Source organism: Pongo abelii, chromosome 10 (assembly GCF_028885655.2).
Source record: "Pongo abelii isolate AG06213 chromosome 10, NHGRI_mPonAbe1-v2.0_pri, whole genome shotgun sequence".
NCBI lineage: Eukaryota > Metazoa > Chordata > Mammalia > Primates > Hominidae > Pongo > Pongo abelii.
The window spans coordinates 119,479,522-119,494,463 of record NC_071995.2 but is presented as its reverse complement, the minus strand read 5'-3'; positions in this window follow the sequence as shown (position 1 = coordinate 119,494,463).

The window sequence follows — 14,942 nt, the reverse complement described above, 5'->3', positions numbered from 1 at the left end:
ACTTAGTCTTGTTTTCTAAAATAAATATGCTTCTAGGCTGGGCTCAGTGGCTCACACCTATAATCCTAGCACTTTGGGGGTGCTGAGGTGGGAGGATTGCTCAGGCCCAGGAGTTTGAGATCAGCTCAGGCAATATAATGAGACCTCATCTCTACTAAAAATAAAAAATCCTCCAGGCATGGTAGCACATGCCTATGATCCCAGCTACTAGGGAGGCTGAGGTGGGAGGATTGCTTGAGCCTGGGAGATCAAAGCTGCCTGAGCTATGATCATGTCACTTCACTCCAGCCTGGATGAAAGAGCAAGACTCCGTCGCAAAACGATTTTTTTAAGTAAATAAATAAATGTGCTCCTAAAAAGTTGAATGTAAATTGCAATTCCATAAATCAAATAATATGTTGTATGCTCATGGGGAGCATACTATATGAATAATAATTTGTAAAATAATTACCCTGTAATCTTTTGAACCAATCAAATTTTTCATCCATCCAGGTACTTCAAATGAAATTTATCTTTAGTCTGTAGAGAGGACTGATCTCATTCAATGCTCCTGGAAGGGTGGAAATTGTGGAATGGAATTTAGAAGAGAGATAGGGAATTACCATTTATAGACCACATATAGAATGCTAGGCAATTTGCATCTTTTAGCATATTTAACCCTGAGAAGAAACACATAGTCCATCGTTCTCTTATTTTCTATTTCTGAAAATAAAGTTTTAAAAATTAGTATGGCAGGTGTGGAATTCAAAATCCATTTTTCTGAATGAGAAAGAAAAGCAAAATGATTCAGTGCAGGACTCTAAAGATTACATTATCCCCCAACTTCAGTGGCTTCCTGCCGCTCTTAGGATCAAGTCCAAAATTCTTCCCAGGGCCACTGTTCCCACACCCATCAGTTCTCGAGACCATCCAGGCTCATTCCCCCTTGAAAGCTTTTACCTTCCTCAATGTCCCTGGTCCGTCTGCAACCTCTTCCTCTCCCAGCTCCCCCAGATTAACTCGGATGCATGCCTTCAGTTTCCACTCAGTTTCCACTTTCCAGGGAAAGTCTATCTCCCCAGCTAGGTCCTTGTCACGGTATCTTTGGTGCTGAACACCAGGGAAGGGTTCATTTCTTACCTGGGTGAACGAATGAGGAAGGGCTGCCCAGAATCCATTTCCCTGGTTGGTTTCCTTTAGTCCCAGGGGCCTGGGAAAGCCTCCCTCAAACATGGAAAGGGTGGCTGGGAGCACCTCCTGTAATCCCAACACTTTGGGCGGCCAAAGCGGGCAGGTCGCTTGAAGCCAGGAGTTCCAGACCAGCTTGGGCAACAAAGTGAGACCCCCTCTCTACAAAAAAATTTTAAAAATAGCTTGGGTGGGCCGGGCGCGGTGGCTCATGCCTGTAATCCCAGCATTTTGGGAGGCCGAGGCAGGCGGATTGCCGGAGCTCAGGAGTTCCCGAGACCAGCCTGGGCAACACGGTGAAACGCCGTCTCTACCAAAATACAAAAATTAGCCAGGCGTGGCGGCAGCCGCCTGTAATCCCAGCTACTAGGGAGGCTGAGGCAAGAGAATCGCTTGAACCCGGGAGGTGGAGGTTGCAGTGAGACAGGATCGCGTCACTGCACTCCAGCTTGGGAGACAAAATGAGACTAGGTCTCAAAAAAAAAAAAAAAAGCTTGGGTGATTGTGCGAACCTGTGGTCCCAGCTACTCAGGAGGCTGAAGCAAGAGGATCGCTTGACCTGGGAGGCAGAGGTTGCAGTGAGCTGTGATCGCACCACTGCACTCCAGCCTGGGCAACAGAGCTAGACCCTGTCTCAAAACAGAAAACATACGAAGGTCAAAAGAACCCTCATTTGAAGTTCTGGAAGGTCTTTGCCTTCTCTCGCAGCCCCTCAACTGCACACTCGGGTGTTCCAAGGACCCCAAGCTCCAGCCGAGGTGAGAACAAAGCTGTCCCAAGGGTCCCCACTGACGACAGAAAGTTCCTGAGGCCTTGCTCTTGAGGACTTCGGTGGCGTCGGGCCACGTGACTCATGGCGGCTGCGCATGCGCAGGGCGATTATTCAGCAGGCTGTCTCCAGCCCCGCCCCGAAGTTGTGAGGGCAGGCAACGGTGCAGCAGTGGGGCTGGGGGGGTTCCAGAGATCACCTGAAAGGTCAAGGTGGGGTGTGAGTATATTGAGCACCACCCGGTGGCAGGCATTGAACTGCATTCTCTCACTGTAACTCCCACGGGCTCTGTGTAAGAGGGACACACACATTGGTGTGTCCATTTTACAGATAGAAAAACTGAGGCCCCATTGTCTTTTTGGTTTGTTTGTTTGAGACAGAGTTTCGCTCTTATCACCCAGGCTGGAGTGCACTGGCGCAATCTCGGGTCACTGCAACCTCCGCCTCCCGGTTTCAAGCTATTCTCCTGCCTCAGCCTCCCAAGTAGCTGGAATTACAGGCACACACACGCTACCACGCCCAGCTAATTTTTGTGTATTTTTAGTACAGATGGTTTTTCACCATGTTGGCCAGGCTGGTCTCAAACTCCTGACCTCAGGTGATCCACCCGCCTTGGCCTCCCGAAGTGTTGGGTTTACAGGCATGAGCCACCGTGCCCGGCCCCTGTTGTCTTTAGAACTTGTCCAAGTGCACAAGTGCAGTACTGGGATTCCAAAGGCCCAAGCTCTCTTAAGTCCTCCCATATTCACAAGTAAAGTTTGTTTTCCCAAATTGTAGTCACCAATGGGACAGAGTTCCTTCTCTTCTTTCCTGGTAACCCCAAGCCAGCTGCCTGCATGCATTTATGTCCTGGCTGTGTGACCTTGGGCCAAGTCATATCACTGAGCCTGAGTTTCATCATCTATAAAATGATGATGTAAGCCCGACGCAGTGGCTCACACCTGTAAACCCAGCACTCTGGGAGGCCGAGGCGGGCGGATCACGAGGTTAGGAGATCGAGACCATCCTAGCTAACACGGTGAAACCCCGTCTCTACTAAAAAATACAAAAATTTAGCCAGGCGTGGTGGCATGGGCCTGTAGTCCCAGCTACTCAGGAGGCTGAGGCAGGAGAATCGCTTGAACCAGGGAGACGGAGGTTGCAGTGAGCCGAGATCACGCCACTGCACTCCAGCCTGGGCAACAGAGCGAGACTCTGTCTCAAAAAAAAAAAAAAAAAAACGAAACTGATGACATAGTCAAGCACTGTGGCACATGCCTGTAGTCCCAGCTACTTGGAAGACTGAGGTGGGAGGTCTCTTGACCCCAGGAATTCAAGGCTGCAGTGAGCTATGATCACACCACAGCACTCCAGCCTGGGCGACAGAGTGAGGCCCCACCTCTTAAAAAAAAAATGAGCTGGTCACGGTGGCTCATGCCTGTAATCCCAGCACTTTGGGAGGCCAAGGCGGGTGGATCACAAGGTCAGGAGATCAAAACCATCCTGGCCAACATGGTGAAACCCCGTCTCTACTAAAAATACAAAAATTAGCTGGGCGTGGTTGCGTGCACCTGTGGTCCCAGCTACTCGGGAGGCTGAGGCAGGAGAATTGCTTGAACCCAGGAGGCGGAGCTTGCAGTGAGCCGAGATTGCGCCACTACACTGCAGCCTGGCAACAGAGCAAGACTCTGTCTCAAAAGAAAAAAAAAATGATGACAATATTGCCTGTCTCTCATGACTTTTGAAAACTAACTCTTCCAACAAAAATCTAGTGATCCCTACCAGATGCTAGGTAGTATGCTAGTCCCAGGGAGTGCACCATAAAAAGAAAACAAGAGATCATCTGGCAATTAAGCCAGATAGTGTCTGAACATGCTAATAAACTCCAAAGCCCTGTCAGGGATTGTTCTAGAAACCTGGGCAAGGTTGGACCCATTTCTCATTAAGAACAGATGAGATCTAAAAATGGGCTTGGCATCCCCATTGAAGCCTGCAGTTCTCCTGCAGGCTTCCCTTGTTGGAAGGTAGGCAGTTCGGCTGTGGGTTTCTCACAGCTGGCTCCTGAGGAAGTGGAAACAGCCTGTTACAGGTGTGGGGAATCACAGCCAGCAGGCTTGTCCCTTACATCTCCAGATCAGTGGGCGTTTCCATTGATTCGTTAAAGAAGGGTCTGCGGTGCCCTTGGAGATTTCTACTCTTTGCTTCACTGCAAATAAAAAGAAACAGAAAGACAGAATTTGGGCCTATGCTGACATTTTGCTGGAATGTCCCGTCTCACCCAGGTTCTCAAACATACATAGAAGTTCGGTCACACAAATGCATCTTGTCAAAGCCCCTTACTCAGATACAAGAGTGCTGGCATGTGCCTGGCTCAAAGTCTAGCCTAGGAGAAAAATATCAAGCCAGGTCTTGGCCAGTTCTCCTTTCAGCAGATATTGTGCGGAGAAACAAAACAAAACAAATAAACAAAAACCTTTGAGTGCTAGAATGAAGGGACAGAGCCCCAGGATGTCTAAACTGGAAGGCCAGTGAGTTCAACAGACTGAGGCCCAGGAGATGAGATTCACTACCCAGGGCCACACAGCAAGGCCGTGAAAATCCCAGCGAATTCATGGAGCCAACACATATTTTTTTGAGTGCCAGCTATGCACCAGGCACTATTCTAGCCCTTACGGAGGGAGCAGAGTCAAAACAGACAAAAACTCCTATCCTCTTGGAGCTCACGTTCTGGTAGAAGGAGCCAGACAATAAAAAGATGAGTTAGTAAGATACATACTATGCTGGATGACAATAAATGCGATGGAGAAAAATGAAGCTGGGAAAGGGAATAAGGAGTGTATATTGCATGGGTGTGATTTTAAGTAGGGTGGTCAGGGAAGGCCTCCCTGAGAAGTTAGCATTTGAGCAAAGACCTGAAGGAGGTGAGGGACGAAAACATGCCAGTATCTGGGGGAAGAGTGTCCCAGGAGAAGAAAGCAGAGCAGAGCCACAAGGCAGGAATGGACCCAGTGCGTTCCCAGGGGCAGCAAGGAGACTGCGGGAGTGAAGTGGGTGAACAGGAAGATAGGACGAAGAAAGGGGCAGGGAGCGGGCGCAGTGGCTCACGCCTGTTATCCCAAGGACTTTAGGAGGCCGAGGTGGGTGGATCACCTGAGGTCAGGAGTTCGATACCAGCCTGGCCAACATGGTGAAACCCTGTCTCTACTAAAAATACAAAAATTAGCCGGTGTGGTGGCGCACGCCTATAATGCCAACTTCTCGGGATTCTGAGGCAGGAGAATCGCTCGAACCTGGGAAGTGAGGATTGCAGTGAGCCAAGATCGTGCCATTGCACTCTAGCCTGGGTGATAGAGTGAGACTCTGTCTCACACACACACAAAAGGAGCAACAGGAACCAGGTCGTATAGGAGCCTCGTAGGTCACTGTAAGAGCTTTGACTTTTACTCCAAATGAGATGGGGAGATGGGGAAGCATTGAAGAGCTTCGGGCAGAGACATGACATGATCTGACCAGATAAAGCTACTTCTATGCATTCATTCATTCATTCCTCTTGGGTGCCAGACACTCTGCTGATGACAAGCTAGACAGCCCCAGAATGACCCACAGGGCCCTTGATGTGCATTTTGTGCTCACTGGAGAGTCCACAGCAAAGAGAAAGGAGGGTCAGCCACGGCCTTCTCCTTGGCCGCCAGACACCCTCCATCCCGACATCCTGCTCCTTACTCCCCTCGCCCTGCAGTCCAGGAAGAAGGGCCCCAGGTAGCTGCAGGGCTCTGTGCTCAACAGGATGCTAGAACCTGCAGGTTATAAATAGCATCTCCTGCCGCAGGGAATCAAGCTGCTCTGTCCCAATGAGTCAGAGGCGCAGAGCCACAGCCCCCCGAATTGCAGCATCCCTCCCCCACCCCACCTTGGGCTCCCTCTTTGTCCTCTTCACTAAGGCCAGGCCTCCGCTTCTCTTCTCACCGTGACCCTTTCTGACCTCTTTACTCCCCGCTTATGCCAGGCTCTAACTCCTGGAGCACCAGACAGCCCCACTACTTCCTTAGTTCTGAGACACAGGACTGGATTATATATATATATATATATATATATATATATATATATATATATATATATATATTTTGAGATGGAGTCTCGCTCTGTCACCTAGGCTGGAGTGCAGTGGCGTGATCTCAGCTCACTGCAGCCTCTGTCTCCTGAGTTCAAGCGATTCTCCTGCCTCAGTCTCCCAAGTAGCTGGGACTACAGGCATGTGCCACCATGCCTGGCTTTTTTGTATTTTTGGTAGAGACGGGGTTTCGCCATGTTGGCCAGGCTGGTCTGGAACTCCTGGCCTCAAGTGATCCGTCCACCTAGGCCTCCCAAAGTGCTGGGATTACAGGCATGAGCCACTGCACCCAGCCAGGATTGGATAATATTTGAAAGCTCAGGATCTGCAGTTGGGTTTGCCTGGATTTCAGGCCCAGTTCTATTGCATCTTGGCTGTGTGACCTTGGGCCAGACACTTCACCCCTGAGAGCTCAATTTTCCTCATTCATACGATGGGGATAACAATAATAATAGTACCTACTTCATGGAATTAGTATGAGGATTCAATGAGATAACTCACATAAAATGCATTGCCTAGAGTTTGGCGTACAGTAGCTGCTCAATTAATGGTGTGATGGTCCCTGTGCTCAATTAGATTATAATCCAAAGAGAGGTGATAATAAGTAAGAGAAGAACAGTTTTCATCTGTTCTGCCGAGCATCTACCGTGTCATGTGCTTGGAAGTTTTTTTGAGTTCCCAATTTTTTTTTTTTTTTTTTTGGGACTAAGTCTCACTCCATCACCCAGGCTGGAATGCAAAGGCACAATCATAAGTCACTGCAGCCTCAAACCCGTGGGCTCAAGCGATCCTCCTGCCTCAGCCTCCCAAGTAGGTGGAACTACAGGCATGCACCACTATGCGCAGCTAATTTTTAAAAATTTTTTGTAGAGACAGGGTCTCACTGTGATACCCAGACTGGGTCTCAAACCCCTGGCTTTGAGCAATCCTCCCAAAGTGCTGGGATTACAGGTGTGAGCCACCGTGCCTGGCCTAATACAGGATTTCTGATCTTCATAGCCAAGCAAGCTTCAACAGCCCTGTCTTACACAGGAAGACAATGAGACACCGAGGGAGCCACATGACTTGTCCAAGGTTATGCCTTGGACATCCCTGTTGAGGCAGGACCTGGTGTCAGCAGAAGACATAATCACATCACTGGGTGCCCCAGACACCTGTGCAGCCACTTAGCCCAACGAACTCCTGACTCCCCACTGTGTGCAGAGGTAAAAGAGTAAAGATTCAAGGAGTGGCAAGGCGGGGCAGGTAGAGGTGTACAATATGTGCGTCCTCCAGCCATCCCTTCCAGTTCCTAAGGTGAGAAGCCCTCTGCCACCTCTCCAAAACCTAGACTAGCTCTCCCTTGGGTAGCACTGGGTAAAACTCTCACTATGGAATAGCCCCCACAAAGGAGATCTGTCTGTGGAACCATTTTTATATGATACACACATTGCTTAAGGATGAGGGTGATGGTAACATTTGGCTTCACTGACCCACTACCGGGGTTGTGCCTGATCATCCCCCAAAATTCCAAGGTTCAATAGTGATCCCCTTCAATCCTCTCCTCCATCATGCTGGAAGCCTTACAAAATAGAAAAAAAAAAGGGGGGGCATGCATTTGGAGATCAGACAAATTTGGGTTTCCTCCTGAATTCTGTCATTTCCTAGTTGTGTGACCTTAGGCAAGTCCCTTCACCTCTCTGAGCTTCATTCACTTATCCGTTCTTCTAGCAAATACATACTAAGCAGTGTCTACCATGTGCCAGGTACTGGTCTAGGTCCTGGCCTTACCTCAGTGAAGGAGAGAGACAAAGTCTCTGGGTTTGTTTGTTTTTTTGTTTTTTGAGACAGCGTCTTGCTCTGTCACCCAGGCTGGAGTACAGTGGTGTGATCACAGCTCACTGCAGCCTCAACCTCCCGGGCTCAAGCGATCCTAAGGAGCTGGGACCACAGGCATGAGCTGCCACATCCAGCCAAAGTCTCTGCTTTCATTTTGGCGGGGGAAGCAGGGAGACATAAAAAAGCAAGCAAATAGTTTTGGAAATGATATCTTGATGAAGAAAATGAAACAAGGGAATGTAATCCTGACTGGCCTGGGTGTGGGCTCTCTTTTCCATAAGGTGGTCAGAAAGGAAGTGACATTTATTCTGAGACCTGAATGATGACAAGGAGCTGGCTGTGAGACCTAGGGGGTACACAGACCTTGAGGAAGGACCTAGGGGTACACAGACCTTGAGGAAGGGATGAGTTTGATGTGTGGAGCCTCAGTAGTGGGATGAGAGTGAGCTAGGGAGAGAGAGGGAGGAGATGAGGTCAGACAGGTAGGCAGGTGCTAGATCACAGAGCTCCAAGTGACGAGAATCCTGACCGCGTTTGGTGAGATGATGCAGTAATCTGGCATAAAACTTGGCATACAGTAAGTGCTCAATATGCAGGAACTATTCTATAATGCGCAGTAACTATTATGATGACAAGCCTTCTCTGTCCTCCTCCTCTTCCTCCCAGGGACACTCATGCCCCTCCCCGTTCTCCTCCACCCCTCTCTGCACCACCTTCTCTCCCTGGTCCAAGGAAAAGAATCCCTGCAGAAAGAAGGAAGCATCCCCCACTCTCCCTCCTCCCCCTCCCCTTCCTCCTGCAAACCCTCCCACCGCAGCCCAGTGATTTTCCTGCCTCTCCCAAGGCGATTTTATTAAACATCTCGAAAAAATATTCTCTCACTCCCTCTCTCTTTATTTATAAAAATCAACTTAACACCCTGCTCCTTTGTTCTATTTGGAAACTGGAACAGCCTGGTTTATATTTAGCTGAAATCCTGCTCCTTTCCCCACAGATTCCGGCACAGCCCGATGAACTAGAGGGGCTAAGGAAGGAGGAGGGGGAGAGGGGGCTGAAGGAGGAAAGGAGGATTCGAAGGACAGAGAGGAAGGCACTGTCCCCCAGAGTCTGAAGGACCTGGCAGGGGAGGCAGTGAAAAGTCTTTCCCAAGACATCAAGCTGTCCCAAGTCCGGGCTTTGCTACATTGACCATCATTTTGTCACTCTCTAGTCCCATCCAAATGTCCCTAGCAAAAGAGAAACAGGGGATTAAGAATACAGAGTAGCAAGACCCAACCCCTAATTTGGAGGGGTCGTATAAGGTAGTCATTAGGGCTGTGGATCTGGGTTCAAATTCAGGTTGTCCTCTGCCCCTCACTGGCTGGACGCCCCTGGGAGGTTAACATGCTCATCGTACCGTGTGGCACAGGAAGGTGCTTGATATACGGTGGCTGTTGTTAGCAATCACTGTGGGCTGAAGGAAACTGCTCAACTCCTCTAGCTCTGAGGTGCTACTCAAAGCTGCTTCCTCCATGAAGCCTTCTCAGATTAAACTCATCTATTCAGCTAACAGCACTGGGTTAGACACTGGAGCTATGGAGATGAATGAGCAGGACCTCACAAGACCCTGTGTGATCTGAGATGGACATACATAATCGCCACAGAGAGTACTAAGTTCCAGAAGAGACTTGGGTTCAGTTTGAGCAAAACCAGTTCTCTGTTCTTCTCCACTGTATGTGCAGAACAAAACACAGCACCTGGCATATAGGGAGACAGCACAGAAGAGTGGTTAAGAATATACCTAGGGCTGAGCGAGGGGGCTCACACCTGTAATCCCAATACTTCGAGAGGCTAAGGCAAGAGGATCATTTGAGCCCAGAAGTTCAAGACCAACCTAGGCAACATAGTGAAACACCATCTGTACAAAAAATTTAAAACAAATTAGCTGGGCATGATGGCATTTGCTTGTAGTCCCAGCTACTCAGGAGGCTGAGGCAGGAGGATCACTTGAGCCCAGGAGGTCAAGGCTGCAGTGAACTGTGTCCATACCACTGCACTCTAGCCTGGTGTATTAATCTGTTCTTGCACTGCTATAAAGATACTACCTGGGATTGGGTAATTTGTAAAGAAAAGAGGTTTAATTGACTCACAGTTCCACTGTGGCTGGGGAGGCCTCAGGAAACTTACAATCATGGCGGGAGGTGAAGTGGAAGCAAGGCATGTCTTACATGGTGGCAGGCTAGAGAGGGCAAGAAGAGGGAAGCGCCAGACACTTATCAAACAACCAGATCTCTGCCAGGCATGGTGGCTCGTGCCTGTGATCCCAGCACTTTGGGAGGCTGAGGGCAGGGTGAGAGGATTTCTTGAGCTCAGGAGTTTGAGACCAGCCTGGGCAACATGGCAAGACCCTGTCTCTTCAAAAAATACAAAAAAATTACCGGGCATGGTGGTGTGTGCCTGTAGTCCCAGCTACTTGTGAGGCTGAGGCAGGAGGATTGCTTGAGCCCAGCAGGTTGAGGCTGCAGTGAGCTGAGATCACACCACTGCCCTCCAGCCTGGATGACAAAGTGAGACCCTGCCTCAAAAATTAAAATAAAATAAAACAGATCGCATGAGAATTCACCCACTATCACGAGAACAGCATGGGGGGAACCATCCGCATGATCCAATCACCTCCCGCCAGGACCCTCCCTCTACATGTGGGGATTACACTTTGAGATGAGATTTGGGTGAGGACACAGCCAAACCATATCACCTGGTATACCCCTACAGTGATGGAATAGTATTCAGCCATGAAAATGAACTAAGTAGCCCAGGCACAGTGGCTCACACCCGTAATCCCAGCACTTTGGGAGGCCAAGGTGGGCAGATCACCTGAGGTCAGGAGTTCAAGACCAGCCTAGCCAACATAGTGAAACCCTGTCTCTACTAAAAATACAAAAATTAGCCAGGCATGGTGACACACACCTGTAATCCCAGCTACTCAGGAGGCTGAGGCAGGAGAATCTCTTGAACCCAGGAGGCAGAGGTTGCAGTGAGCTGAGATCGCACCACTGCACTCCAGCATGGGTGCCAGAGTAAGAATTCCATCTCAAAAAAAAAAAAAAAAAGAAAAGAAAGAAAATGAACTAAGTGTTGACACATGCTACAACACAGATGAACCTCAAAAACATGATGCTAAATGAAAGAAGCCAGACACGAAAGGCCACATATGAAATTATCCCATTTATATGAGGAGTCCAGAATAGGCAAATCCATAGAGGCAGAATGCAGATCAGAGGTTGCCAGAGGCTGGGAGGAGAGGGAAATGGGGAGTGACTGTTTAATGTGTGTGAGGTTTCTTTTGGGGTGACAAAGATGTTTTCGAACTAGGTAGAGGTGGTGGTTGCTGAATCATTCACTTTTATTTTATTTATATATTTATTTATTTAGAGACAGAGTCTTGCTCTATTGCCCAGACTGGAGTGCAGTGGTACAATCTCAGCTCACTGCAACCTCCACCTCCCAGGTTCAAGCGATCTTCCTGCCTCAGCCTCCCGAGTAGCTGGGACTACAAGTGCTCACCACCACTCTTGGCTAATTTTTGTATTTTTAGTGGAGATGGGGTTTCACCCTGTTAGTCAGGCTGGTCTCGAACTCCTGACCTCAAGTGATCCCCCTGCCTCAGCCTCCCAAAGTGCTGGGATTAGATTACAGGCGTGAGCCACCACGCCTGGCTGTTCACTTTTAAATAATTGTATGTTATGTGAATCTTATCTCAGGTTTCTTTTTTTAAAAAAGAATACATCTGGGTTAACTGAGTAAACATAGGCACAGGAAAAAAAAAAAAAGAATATATATCTGGGTTCACTCCATGGTCACGTCAATCAATGAGAAAAAACACTTGATAAAATTAACACCTTCTCGCCAGGTGCAGTGGCTCACACCTGTAATCCCAGCACTTTGTTTGGGAGGCCAAGGCGGGTGGATCACGAGGTCAGGAGTTCGAGACCAGCCTGGCCGATATGGTGAAACCCCATCCTACTAAAAATACAAAATTAGCTGGGCGTGGTGGTGCGCATCTGTAATCTCAGCTACTCAGGAGGCTGAGGCAGGAGAATCGCTTGAACCCGAGAGGCGGAGGTTGCAGTAAGCTGAGATCATGCCATTGCACTCCAGCCTGGGCGACAGAGTGAGAGTCCATCTCAAAAAAAAAAAATTAAAATTAACACCTATTCGTGGGTTAAAAACAAAAACAAACTCTGACAATGTAGAGTTTAGAATAGAAGGAAACTTCTTCAACTTGTTAAAGGCTGCTTCAAAATGTTAATTGTTTGCATTTTCGTATACAATTTAGAATCTATTTGATAATTTCTACAAAAAAAAAAGCCTGTTGGTATTTTTTTTTATTTTAGAGATGGGTTCTCACTATGCTGTCCAAGCTGGTCTTGAACCCCTGGGCCCAAGCGATCTTCCCACCTCAGCCTCCCAAAGTGTTGGGATTACAGGCGTGAGCCACTGTACCTGGTCATATCCCTAAGTATTTCACATTTTTCGATGCTATCATAAACGTTTCTATACATTTAACTTCCCAATTGTTCATTGCTAGTGTAGAGAAATACATTTTTATATGTTGACCTTGTATCCTTTGACCTTGCTAAATAAAATTATTGGTTCTAATAGTTTTGCTGTATTGTAAATTCCTTAGGATTTTCTACATGCATAATCATGTCATTTGCAAATAAAGACAATTTAACTTTGTCTTTTCTCACTCTTTTTCTTGCCTTATTGTCCTGGCTAGGACCTCCAGTACAACGTTATTAATATCTAGAAGTAGTGAGAACAGATATTCTTGCCTTGTTCCCAACCTTAGGGAGAAAAGTGTTTAAGTGTTTAGACTTTCAGCATTAAATATATTAGCTGTAGGTATTATAGAGTAGCCAAAACAATTTTGAAAAACAGAACAAAGTTGGAGCGACTTGATTTCAAGAAGAATTGTAAATCTGCATTAATCAAGACAGTGTGGGAAGTAGCATAATGATGCTGTATATCATGAAACAGAATAGAGAGCTCAAAAATAGATCCACATACATACCATCAATTAATTTTTGACAAAGGTGCCAGGGTGATTCAATGAGGAAAGGAAGCTGGAACTGAAACATATCTGTATGGAAGGAACAAATGAATCATGACCCCTACCTCACATCATAAGCAAAAATTTAACTTAAAATGAATCAGAGACCTAAATGGAAAAACTAAACCTACAAAACTTCTAGAAGGCCAGGCTCAGTGGCTCATGCCTGTAATTCCATTGCTTTCAGAGGCTGAGGCAGGAGGATCACTTGAGCCCAGGAGTTCAAGACCAGCCTGAGCAACATAGTGAAACCTTGGCTCTACCAAAAAAAAAAAAGAATTTAATTAGCCAGGTGTGGTGGTGTGCACCTATAGTCCCAGTTACTTAGGAGACTAAAGTGGGAAGATTGCTTGAGCCCAGGAGTTCAAGACTGCAGTGAGTTATGGTCACACCACTGCACTCCAGCCTAGGTGACAAAGCGAGACTCTATCTCTAAAACAAACAAACAAACTTCTAGAAGAAGCAAGAAAAAACTTGGTGGCCTAGGGGTAGGCAGAGATTTCTTAGGACACAAAAAAAGCACAAATAATAAAAACAATTGTCAGACAGCACTTCATTAAAATCTTAATTTCTTCTTCCAAAGACATTGTTTTAAAAATGAAACTGTAAGCCACAGATCAAAAGAAAATATGCATTATATAAATATGACAAAAGACTGAATATATAAATACTCAGTATCCAGAATATATAAATAATTCTTACAACTAAATAAGGAGAAGGCAGGTAATCCAGTGTATTAGTCAGGGTTCTCTAGAGGGAGAGGACTAATAGGATAGATGTATATATGAAGGGGAGTTTATTAAGGAGTATTGATTCACACGATCACAAAGGGCAGTCCCACAATAGGCCGTCTGCAAGCTGAGGAGCAAGGAAGCCAGTCCGAGTCCCAAATCTTCAAAAGTAGAGAAGCCCACAGTGCAGCCTTCAGTCTGTGGCCAAAGGCCCAAGAGCCCCTGGCAAATCACTGGTGTAAGTCCAAGAGTCCAAAAGCTGAAGAACTTAGAGTCTGATGTTCGAGGGCAGGAAGCATCCAGCATGGGAGAAAGATGAAGGCTGGAAGACTCAGCAAGTGGGCTCCTTCCACCTTCTTCTGCCTGCTTTATTCTAGCCAGACTGGCAGCTGATTAGATGGCGACCACCCGGATTGAGGGTGGGTCTGCCTGTCGCAGTCCACTGACTCAAATGTTAATCTCCTTTGGCAACAAACTCTCAGACACACCCAGGAACAAAACTTTGCATACTTCAATCCAATCAAGTTGACACTCAATATTAACCAACACAAGTCCACTCCTTGTCAACTTGAACCCATACCCATCTCCTGAAATCATACATAACCTTCAAATAAAGACAATAATAAGGTCGTAATTACACCCAACATAATATGGCTATCCTTTGTACAACTGGAAGCACGCTAATCCTTAACCTAAATGCTATCACATAAAGTTAACAACACTTAAATGCTGACATGAAGTCAATAAATCTTACATCACATGATAAAGGAAAAAGAAAGGAAATAAAATGAAGACATTTTCTTAGTACAAGTGTATACAGGCACAAACATATTCTTAACAAAATGAGGAGGATATTCAATATGCAATGCAATTACAGTCCTTGTTTCTGCCACCAGTCACGTGGTGGTAGTTGTATTATGACTACCTTCTTCTACTACCCAGACTGTATTCCCTTTGCCTTCAGGAAGCACCTCAGTGGGTTGTGGTTTTTTTTACCTGGTGGAGTGACCCACACCTTCATTCCTGTAGGGTCCGGGTCATTTGCAGTCCTGCCTGGATTGGGTTGTTGTAGTTTCCCATTGACCTTAATCACAGGGCACGGGAATACTAAGAGATGCCCTGTGGGATCTTCTGTATTTCACGCATACTCTTCCTTACCTCCATTGTGGAGTAGTAGACTGATTTCATCTTGATAGTCTGGGTCAGTCACCCCAGCCAATACTGTAATTTCTTCTTAGCCCGTTGACTTAGAGGCAGGAGGAGCCCAAAGTGTCC